The sequence below is a fragment of the Tenrec ecaudatus genome, chromosome X (assembly GCF_050624435.1).
Source record: "Tenrec ecaudatus isolate mTenEca1 chromosome X, mTenEca1.hap1, whole genome shotgun sequence".
NCBI lineage: Eukaryota > Metazoa > Chordata > Mammalia > Afrosoricida > Tenrecidae > Tenrec > Tenrec ecaudatus.
This window is the reverse complement of record NC_134548.1, coordinates 147095455-147107633: the sequence shown is the minus strand read 5'-3', so window position 1 is coordinate 147107633 and position 12179 is coordinate 147095455. Positions and strand designations below refer to the sequence as shown.

Sequence of the window (12179 nt, the reverse complement as noted above, 5' to 3'; positions counted from 1 at the left end):
TCTCTTGAATTCTAAGCTTCCTGGGTTCATGAACACTGGATGAACCGCTGAAACTACTGCCCTAACATTTTTTTGAGCCTTGGAAAAAAAAATCCATGAAGTCTTCTTCATTAAACCTAAGTCATCGTTAAGCCTAACTAGTAAAAATCGGTTTGTCTTGAGCATGCTGCTCTTTTAAGAACGATCAACATGGGAGCAGTGAGTTTATAGTAATGGGTGAGGAACAACTCAGAGAAGGAAAGCGAGAATAGACAGGAAACTGGAAGAACGTCGTCAATGACACTAAGTGGTCCAAGCCAAAACGGCTGAGTTGGCATATGTTTTGCTCAACAACAGCCAAAATAACAAGAAAAGGAAAAGAAAGATTAAGTGGTCAGTAGACACAAGATGATCACAAACAAAAATAAATCAGAGTTAGAGCTTTGAGATTCTATGAGAATATGGACATTAGAATTAGCTTTGGGATTCTATGAGAATGAAGATGTAGATAATCATTGGTGAGAAATATCTACAAATACAGAATCTAATGTCTTTGACTCTGGGGGTGGGGGCTTAATAAGATCTCTGGTCCAGGGCTGAGCATGAAACAACAGAAGAGAGGCAGCCCTCCCAGCAGATCTGACCAGGAATGACTGCCCTCAGGTGGCCTGAAAGAACCTTCAAGAACTAAATCCACTAGATCAGAATTTTATTTTTAAAGAGCTAGAACCAAGCTGAGCTCAAACTATGTTTTGTGCCTACCTCTGTACTTTATAAGGTTCGTACTAGGAATGCTCTCAGCTATAAAAAACTTCAGTTTTGAAATACAAGAGACATTTTTTCGCAGTGCAAAACACCAATAAGTAATTCTAAATCTTTAAATGAACAATAAGCTACTTTTAGACACTTTATAATGACTAGCCAGTGTTTTAACCTATTCACTGATGAGGAGGGTGTACAGGAAATGATGAGCAAAGACTGCACTACTGGTACAACCTACTCCCTCCCTTCAACTCCTCAAGGGCAAGCACCGGGAGGGACCAGGAGCAACACCGTGTCCTTACAATTAATCATGGACAGGAATTAATCGTGTTGGCTTAGTCAGATATACTGGAGTCAAACCAGAGAGACACCAAGTTGGCTGCCTATTCAAATGGTACAGATTAATTTTCCCAAGCTAGAGATGAAAGGAGCACTCGCCGTCCAGTAGCGAAGAGCTCAGCTGCTAACGAAAAGCTTGACCTCACATCCACACGGTGGGAAAAAGAGGTTACCAGTGTGCTCCCGTAAAGATTACAGCCTTGGAGAGCATATGGGACAGTTCGACCCCATCCTATAGCGTTGCCGGGACTTAAGAGTTGATTCAGCAGCATTTTTTTTTAAAGAGACGAAATATTTTTTTCTGGATTACAACCATGTTTATCATGTCTGTCATCTAACAAGTCGAGTACATAGAAGTAAATGCCATCATTTAGTGGTTTCATGAGCCTCAGGTTGAATTACTGCTTTCTTATGATTGTCTATGATAAGATTTCTCATTTTCCCTATGAACATTGCCTAAAAAGTCTGTTGAGTGTGCTTACAGCCAAAATGGTGTGAGGGCGGGAGGGGAGAGGGATTTAAAATCAGCAACCACTTCTTAGGACCAATTGAGTTCAGGACCACAGGATATTCTGTTGTGAAGTGTTAGCTGTGACCTGTGAAGACTCTGGGTGGTGAAAACAAGTCCTTGAAATCACAGAGGCACCCCAGAGGGCAGGTCTGTCAATCTGCTCCCTAACGGTCCCTTTGAAATCCCAATGGGGCAGTTCTACTCTGCACACATGGGGTCACGATGAGTGGCACTGGTTCAAAGACAACTATTAACAGCACTAACAAGAAATTATTCAAGCACATACGACTTCGGCCTGGATAGAACTAAAGCAGTCAGTCTTCCAAAGCTGGAAGGAAACATTTTGGTCAATTAATTCAACTCTTCTTCACAACCACCATTAGTAACAAACATATATAATTTGCCTCCTATGTCCGAGGTGACTACTACCACAAATGGGTGCTATGAAACTTGAGGCCATCATTAATGTTTGAAAAAGAGGGTAGAGGTAGAGAGAAGTAAAGAAGGCAAATAGAAATCCTGGAATTAAAACAATTAGAGACCCTTTGGGTTATACAGGAACGTAGCAAATATCTGATCCCCGATATACTTTTTTTACAAGAAAACTGCCGCCTAGAGAGTCTATGAATTGTTCAAAGACATAAGGCAGTTACTGGCAAGGTGCCAGATATGTCAGGCATGAACCCTGACTCTAAGGTTTTTTCACTAGTGTTTGGATACGTTTTGGTAACTAAAATTACAATCTACTGTGCTATAAAGCAAACATTTTCCATCACAAACGGATCACACAATAAGTCAATACCTAATTTATAGTATCTCCATATTTAAAGATCTGAAAATTTAAACAGAACTTTATTTTCAGTGATATTATTTCTTGTACTTTTTAACCACACACACACAACTATCAAATAATTCATATGAGAATCTTAAAAGAGAAGTGACTGTAAATAACCTTGACTTCTTTGGCAAGGTTACTATATATGCACGCAGCCCATTTCCCACGATGGCCTTGACTAGAATGGAAATGGGCTAGCCTGTAGAGTGTGGGAGGCAAGGTAATGGTGGTATTCCATATCACGATTCCTAAGGGATCCAATGTCAGAAAGCCAACAGCTCCACTGCCAGCTTTATCAGTGATTTATTGTAAAATTCAGCAACACTTAACACTACGGTTTTAAGTTCTGCTTAAGAAAAAAAAAGGACTGAAATTGATGAAACTATAGAAGCATAGAAACAACACTTAGCCCTGCTAGTTAATTTTGTGCTATGTTTTCTGTAGTCAAGCCACTGTGAATGCTCATATTACTTCAATCACACGAAGGAGAAAACAAACTCCCATAAATTTCGGGACACTTTCGAGGAAGTGATGTTAGCAGTGTATTTGTCTACTTTGAGCAACCTCAGGATCACATTAGAAGTATTTGGTAAAATTTTATGGGATTCCTAGAGACCTCTGTGATTTATGGTTCTGTGGTAAAATACTTAGCTTCAATATATTATATAAATGACAGAATAAGAACTAAGGAAAAAGTAAGTATGTCTGTAAATGTTTCCTGTTAAACACGAAAAATTGGGTGAGAGGTCAAATTTCTTGAGGTCATTAGTCGTTTCAGTTTGTATTTCCATGTTTATGGGAGCTCAAAATATTTATAGAAGTGCCTAGAGAAAATGTTCTTCGTCGACCTATTTCTGATATAACACTCACACATTTTCACATCTCAAAACATTTTAAACGCACCTTCCCAACATAAGTAGTATGGTCACATTTTATGTGTCCACGACGAGGTTAATAAAATGCAGTCAGACCTGTCTTTACAACCACCTGGGGTTTCCTTGTGGTAGACAGACAGAATTTTATCAACTAGCAGTTGAGTCCCTGTCTTTACTCGCCCGCGTAAAAAGCAGTTTCAAGATGGATGAGGGAGAAGCCCAGCAACTTGTGTCTTAATGGCAAACCTGCACTCAGAGGTCGCACACAGTCAGTCCATCTTGCTCTGTTCTACTGCGGCAACAGTTGAAACTGTACTGTGCAAAGTAACAAGAAAAATGGACTCATATGGCAGAAGCAAAAACAAATTTGAATGTATTTTCATCTTCCTTTTATTTCATTACTCCTAGTTTTAAACGACCCTAGTTAGCAAAAATACTTATAATACAAATATCGGAGTAAAGGGTAACTTAACTGAAATTATTACAAAAAGTTTTGACATCACTGAATGAATAACATAGCCGGCTGAGGAATTGCTCCTGATTAATAATCTTGAGTTGACTTCTTTAAGCACAAAAGAATAACTGATAACATTCCTTCATCTTAATTCGTCCTAATCAAACCGGGTAGAAGAGCTTCTTCTGCCTCCCAATTTGCATTCTTCTTTTGACTCAAGCTCAGATAAGAGGAAAAGATCCAAGCGAGTCGGACAGCTTCTAGGACAGTGATTCTCAACCTGTAGGTCGCAACCCCTGGTAAAACGACCCTTTCACAGGGGTCGCCCAATTCCTAACAGTAGCAAAATGACAGTGATGAAGTAGCAATGAAATTAAATTGATGGTTGGGGTGTAACCACCACATAAGGAACTGTATTAGAGGGTTATGGCGTGAGGAAGGTTGAGAGCCACCAGGAGGTGACGAAGGCAGCCCTTTACTTATGGCTGCTAGACAGTGCCGTTGATCATTGGTTCAAGAAGTAGGTGAAGATGTTCCGGTGACACGATAGCTAAGGATTTGGCTGCAATGGGTGGCTGGAATCCTCCAGCTGCTTCGAGGGAGAAAGCTGTGACTGTCTGCTTCTGAAAGGTGACTCTTGGAAACTATGAGCAGCTCAACTCTGGAAGAGAGGGTTGCTATGAGTTAGAACTACCTGATGACAACCTGGTTTTGTTTGGTTTGGAAAAGAACAAGACATCTCCTACATATTCTAAAATAAAAATGGAATACAAAACGATTGAGAGGAAATTCACCTGTAACTTCCTCCATCTTAGAAATCCTCCACTCGAGAAAAATAAAGGCAGACTCGAAAGTTAAAAAAAACCAAAAACAGAAATCTTCCAAAGGGAAACAAAGCCCCAACAGGCAACATTTTATTAATTCCATTTACCAGATATGGATGGCTTTGAGCTCCTATATTTTAATCTAGGTTCGAAATGTGATTATTTTGTTCACTAAGTTATCTTTGTGTCTAAGTCTCCATAAGTTAAAGGAAATAACTGATTTTATCTTTCTTACTAACTCGAGTATCTGAAGCTCTTAATTATATCCAGAATTACAAGGAAGAACTATCCTATAAACGATCACATTTTTCTTTCAATAAATCAAAAGTCCAGGTTACCACCACAATAAATGCTATTGTTACACACCATCAAGTCGGTTCCAATTCAGAGCGACCCCGGTATACACAGAAGGAAACACTTGCCTCGTCCTCTACCATCCTCACACGTTTTCCGGTTTGAGCCCATGGTTGACACTCATTGTGTCAGTCCATCTCTGAAGTCTTCCCTTTTTTAGCTGACCTTCTACTTTACCAAACACATTGTCTTGCTGAAGGAACGGCTATCTCCTGAAAACAAGTCCGCCTCAGCTCTAAGTTCTGTAATTCTGCAGGACAAATTTGTTAGTTCTTCGGGCAGCCCATGCGATTGCCAATATTCTTTGGCAACACCGTAATTCAAATGGATCAATTCTCTTCATCTCTTATTCACTGTGTAAGTTCACAAGGTCATTGAAAATATGATGGCTTGGGTTAGACACACCTTAGTCTTCAAGGTGTCAGCTTTGCTTCTTTTTCACACTTTTAAAGAAGACTTTGACAACAGATTTGTCTAATATGTTGTGGTTTCAGGATTCAAAATCCATTGCATCATTTAGCTCACATCTCTTTGACTTCACGGCCATTCCAAAGAAAACCTGGAAGGAGTTCTGTTTTTTTCACAAGTATTACAGAGAGAGGGAGAGCAGAAATGTCAGGTAAAATTTGCTTAATTTTCCCAATCCTGGAAATTACAAGCAGTCAGCAATTATGTGGCAGCTTTGTCATTTGTATAAGGAATGAGAGACGGGGACTCAATGAACTCTAGATCCTGACATGGGGTAAACTGATGACATATTATAGGCCAAGTGTTTCTCCTCCTCTGCTGCCCCATACACACACTAGTAACCCACCTTAGCTTTGAAATAATCATTAAAGTTAGGGATAAGTTAGCAGTGACCACCGGGTCAAAATTACATTAGCACACATGGCTTTGGGGAAAAGGATATTGTTGTTGTTAGATGTCATCATGCTGGTTCTAGCACATAGCAACCTTATGTATAACAGAAAGAACCATTGCCCCATCCCGCTCCATCCTCCCAATTATTAGGTTTGAGTCTATGGTGGTGGTCAGTGTCAATCTAGCTCCCTCAGAGCACTCCTCTTTTACTTTTTTACAGCCCTCTACTTTACTAGGAGTAGTGGTTCCATGCTGGGCTGCAATTGGGCATGGTCAGTAGTTCGAAACCACCAACAGCTTGTGGGAGAAAGACTGGGCTTTCTACTCCCACGAACAGTTGCAGTCTCAGAAACCCACAGGGCGCCACTCTGAATCAGCATTGACTCAATGGAAGGGAATTTTGAGTTCTACTTTACCAAGCATGTTGTCTTTCTCCAGGATTGGGCTCTCCTGATTTGTCCAAAGTACATGAGACAAAGTCTGCCATCTTCACTTGTATATAGAAGCAAACCAAACTTCCTGCCATTGAGTCAATGAGGTACCATATCTAACCATAGAGCACTTGTACTTGGTACCTCATCATTCCGGTACAAAATACAGAATCACTGGTAAATTACATTAAGTCCTAACTCTCTGATGTTAAAGTGAGGCAGATCCAGAAGGAAGGGGTGGATAAAGAGCATCCGAGTGAGACCCTGTCCACACTGACTAGACCCTACACTGACTAGATTTCTCATTCCTCATTCTGACTAGACCCTCATTCCTCATTCTGACCCATTTCTCATTCCTCACACTGACTAGACCCTATAATATATGAGGGACTACCCCTAAGGAAATCACATACAGCCAGAAGTTCAGCTTACATGGAATCCTACGTTTTATTAGTTTCTCTCCCCTATAATTGTAAATTCATTCAGAAAGTAATGTCGTTCTACTTGACGATAAATAGAACTTCAACACCACGCAAACTAAGTGCCCAAAGGGAAAACTTCAGGGATAGTCCAGGTCTTAAATACAATGTTTCAGTAGAGTAGTTTAGACATTCAAACTTAATGCAGTGCTCCCACTGGGACAGACTCGACTACTTTGTTGTTTCTGAAATTTTCACTCATGCTATTCTTTCAGTCAACAAGAAGCTGCCTCTCCTTTATCTATGCAAACTGAAGCATGTTTAATTTCTACAAAATACATGTTTCCAGCCCTCCAGGGGGAATCCATTGCTTCCTCTCCTACCTCCCCACAGCCCTTTGCTTGTGTCTCCATTAGAGGACACAGCCTCCTTGCATCCTCTCTGATGGACATGACCTATCTTCGTCAGTAAGCTCCTATCAGGATGGGGTTTTCTCAATCATTCAGGTACCATCACAGCATCCAGTACAGGGCTTTACACACTGTAATAGCCCTCATATGTTTGTCATGTGTCTACCTGGAAAACCTCCTAGGAAGACATCATTGGCATGAGGTTATCATTCTTTTGCAATTTGATTTCTAACATTTGGTGCAAGGGAGATTATAGTCAATAAATTAAAGGATGTTAATTAAGATAGTTATGCAATTCTAAGTCAATCTCTACTCACCCATAAGGTCAACATAATAAAAACTTTCCAAGGTATGCTAACATAAAAAGAAAAATGTTTTCTTTCTTCTGGAGTGTTCTTTCAGTTAGCTCTTCAATTAATATGGAGCCCTGATGGTGTAGTGATTAGGGGTTAGGAAGCTAACTATAAGGTCAGCAGTTCAACCCCACCAGTGGCTCTTGTAATGCCTTGGAAACCTACAGGAGCAGTTCTGTCCTGCCCTATAGGATCACTGTGCATTGCAATCAACTTGATGGTGCTGTGTTTTGTTTTCTGGAATTCATAGTCAGTGAAGGAGTTGGGGGGAGTCACAAAACACAAGTGTACATATCAGAGGTACATGCAAATATGAGTTGGAAGCCACATCCACAATCCCTCCTAACCAAAGCCACATGGCTACTGTCTGTCCTGGAGAGTGGAGGACGATTTCATACTTTAATACAAAGATTAAAGGCCTCTCAAAAAGGCACAGTTTGAGCAGCACTCTTTTACACACTTCTTTTCATTTAGTAGGGCTAAGCACATATAGAAATATAAATTCCATCAGGGGTCCGGTTTAACCATAAGCATTAAGGTTAGAATTAAAGGGATTACTACTTGACTAGGCAGGATGTTTCATGAATATGGTCTGGGACCAATAAGAAGCCCTAAGTATAAAATATTCATTTGCAATGCGGGGGGGGGGGGATGGGAGAGGCCATACAATGAAAAGAAGACAAATACCCTGCTAATGACATAACAGGTCTCCTAATTTATTCACAGCATTATTTCATCAAACTCACACTAGGTCCTTTTGATTACTGAAACGAAGAGCCTCACCTCAAAAATAATAGGATGCCAGCCATTCTAATATTTTCAGAAATAAACATTTTTGGATAGATTCTAAGGAAGTGGTCCTTCACTGAAAATATCGAACTGTACTGGGTGATGTTATGGTGAATCCTTAGCACACTTATTGAAATGCATTGGATTAAAACAAAATTGATTTGCTCACTGCCTATCTTGCTACTAGAGGCAGGACACCAATTAAAATCAATAGGTTTGAAGCTTATAAGCCAATCACTAAATTATTAACGCCATGAGTTCTTTTACAAAATTAACACTGATTGGAAAAGTAGGATTTTACACCAATTGACCTTATTCTGAATGAAACCACTTCTGCAGAACAATTCTCCTTTAATATTTTCCCCTTTAATCAACTCTATACTCTGAACAAATTTAATCAAATGATATTGCAAAGAATTACCCAGCGCAATCTTAGAACTAAGGGCAATTATCTCTTGGGTTCTGCCAGCTTTAATAGTCTGTGATCCCAAGAAAATGATGCTGGCGCCTGAGAGTGTCGATAGATAGCTGTTTTAATTTTGACAAATACTAAGACAGGAAAAGAGAGGCGATTATAGGGCAATCTAAAATAATGGTATCTAATGAATCCAACAATCCACTTCTCATTTTCCTACAGGAAAAAAAAAAACTACCAGAGTGTATGTATGTGTGTAGGGATGAAAGGTTGTTCATCATTAGTTTTGGATTTTTTTCTCCCAAAACCATTTTATTGGGAGCTAATATAGGTATCATTAGTTTTTTTATTACTCTTATCAACTTCCTTGGAGTAATTCATCAACAAATAAGAATATGCTCTGAAAATAAGTAAAATGTGGGGGTGGGTGGAGAAAGAGCGAGCAAAAGACAGAGTGGTATCTGAAAGAAGCAAATAAGCATAACATTTAGCTTTGCGTGGAATACCATAATGCACCCAGCTTACATGAGCAGCTACTTCACATTAACAAGACAGGATTGAGATTCCAAACTGCTCACTGATGTTTTCATTATCGTTGTTTTTTTTTGCTTCAGGTCAATGAAAGTCCTACTTTATTGAAGGTCCAGGGCCATTGGGTTCAAGAGAACCCCACCAGCAGGAGGCAGGAGAACCGGTAGACAGGGGCCCTTATTTGACCTGCTTCTTGAGACAAAGGTTGTTGGAGTGGCCATACTTAACTGCACGGAGGTGATGACCAGCATAACACTTGTGGCAGACCATCTTGTCGCAGCTGTACTTCTGGGCCAGCTGGCGGGGCCCGGCTCAATGGTGCCACCACACAGACGCAGCACCAAGTACAGGGTGGACTCCTCCTTCTGGCTGTTGTAGTCTGAGAGTACAGCCATCCTCCAGCTGTTTAGCAGCAAAAGTCCAACGCTGATGGTCCGGGGAATGCCTTCCTTGTCTTGGCTTTTAGCTTTGACATTCTCGATGGTGTTGCTGGGCTCCACGTCAAGGGGGATGGCCTTGCCCGTCAGGGTCTTCCCAAAGATCTGCATCTGTGCATTTGCCACGCAGGGTGCCTTGTTGAAGAGCCATTTTTATTATCTTAATGTACCTTCCCTGGCAGGTGGAGCCTTTTTAAAAATTAACTCAAAATATTGTCATATTTCCATTTTCCAAATTAGTTCCAGAGAAAACGACTCAACATTTTGCTGTGAACTAATCCCTCCAAGTTCACCAACATTACCTGAATTGAAATTTTGCAACTCTATCTCCACTCATCCCCCTGCCAGACCAGTAGCACTGATGAGAATCTTAGTCTCTGGCCAAACTGGTGGCAGATTTCCCAGGGTTTACTTCATTGATCTGTGGAAACATTGCTGAAAGCTGCTCGTGGTAACAAAGCACAATGTGTAACAAATAAATATTTAAGTAAAGGAGGAAAAACTGCTGAAATTACAAGGTGAAATGTCTTCATGAGCTCACTAGTTCAATTTTTACTAAATACTGTTATATTTCATTTTTCCACACACAAAAATGAATAATTTATACCCATGTAAACATCAAGCATTTCCTTAGTGGAAATTAAGAGGCCTTGTTCATTTAGCAAGCAATTTAACAAACCTGCAATTCTCTAGTTCAGAAGATTGACGTTCAGGACCTAAATCCGAATACATGTACAAAATCGGTCATATTTTTTCAAACAGTCTATTTAACAATTTTAAAAGGCCATAATATTTTAGAACTGAAAGTGAACCTTATAAAATAATTGACTTGAATTTTTTTTTTCATGAGTGATTTCCAGTCAGGTGGAGGAGTGAAAAGAACAAGCGACCTAAGTCAGGAAGGAGACAAATGGCAAAGTTTAATTAGTTCTTCAATTGCCATAGTCAAAAGCAGCTTGGTGAGCAATTCCGAGTCATGAAACAGTGTGCTACTCGATGCTTCAGAATTCAAGCAGACCTGCACCCGATGATTTGACCGCCCCAACCAGAGCATAAGTTCCAGTCACCAAATAAATCCTCAAGGCTCACCCTCCAAGGACCCAGATGCCATTTTGAAACCCCCCACTTCCTAACTCCTTGTGCCCCTCCTTGCATGGACTAATTTTATTCCTCATCAGTGTGGATTTTCTCACTCAGACCTCAGTGGTGCTTTGCCTGACCACCTAACTCTTCCAACTCATCTTTCCTCGAAAGTTCTGATGAGCCTAGCGGGAACCCACTGACCCGTGCCAGCAGATGAGTGAAGCTTAAAGGCAGTTTCTGGGAGCTCCATCTGGTCTGTCTGCACAGAGCCTCAAGTCTACTGGCAAGAAAGACTTGGGGGTGAGGGGGAATAATGTCTGCCACTTCCCAGAAAAAATAAACCAAACCAACTCTGTTATAACTGAATGATGAATTGAATATGGAGATAACGGACACTGGCAGTGAAGTCCAAATAACACCTATTGGTCTTTTTCCCCATGAAAATTGTGCGATTTACTCATACATGTTTTCTGGCCAATGGCACCTCCCCCATGAAATCAAGTCGTTATGCTGCATTTGGTAGAGCTTGATTATTTCATATGCTAATGATATAACGTGAATGTAGTTTTGATTAAGTACTATTCTTCTTACTGCTGACAAAGTACCTGATATGTTAATTGTAGGGTAAAGACTCTTACTCAGAACAAGGAGGTAACAAATGTGATTATATCTGACACTTTCCTTCTCTGAGAGACATGGACATTTAATTTGTTAGAGACTGATAAAGCAACGAATTCTCTCCACTGTTCTGTCTTATATTCATGTCTAAAATTCGTCCTATTTTTCCTTGCTCTGGAAACATAAGAAAAATATTCAAATGCATCTGTACACACACAACAAACACACATCAAAGTTATCGGTCACTTTCATTACGAACTACAGAAAAACACAACTTTCCACAGAACTCAATGGTTAAACTTTATATGTTGGAAAACAAACAGCAAATAGGTCTATATGACCTGGAATATTCCCTTGAATTAAGCATTATAATAATGGAACAATACAAGTCAGTAATCTTAGTAATAAGAAGAATTTTTCTATTAATATACTGTATCCCCAACCTTATAGTCAATACTAAAAATGCTTCTTTTCTTTAGGTTAGGCTTTCTCAACAGAGATCCTCGCAGGGATCAATAAGCTCTTTCTGTATGGGCCCAGATATTAAATATTTAAGACTTTCGGTCCACGAGCAATCAGTGCATATTGTTCTTTTATTTTGTTTTAAAACTACTCTTGTAAATGTAAAAAAAATCATGTTGCATATTGTACATAAACAGGGTCAACCATAGTTGCCAATCCCTATCCTAAGGATTCCACTGTATGTGTTACGTCCTCTCAAGGGTATCTCGCAGGGACTGGTGGTTTCATTCATGGAAGACATGAGAAAATAGTCACTGACCTAAATTTCTCTGGTCAGTATTTCAGATGAGGAACCCTGGTGGAGAAAGTGTGAATGAGATCGCCAATTTGCAAACCACCACCCATTTGCCATGGAGTCAATCCCAACTTCGAGTAAC

The 12179-nt window shown here is 40.0% G+C and overlaps 1 protein-coding gene and 1 pseudogene across 1 annotated transcript in view; both read right to left on the bottom strand.

The window, feature by feature from the left end:
* The window catches only part of STK26 (serine/threonine kinase 26), a 65171-nt gene that overhangs the window by 33049 nt on the left and 19943 nt on the right, over positions 1–12179 (bottom strand). The window lies entirely within an intron of this gene.
* Positions 9320–9696, bottom strand: LOC142434534 (ubiquitin-ribosomal protein eL40 fusion protein pseudogene; annotated as a pseudogene).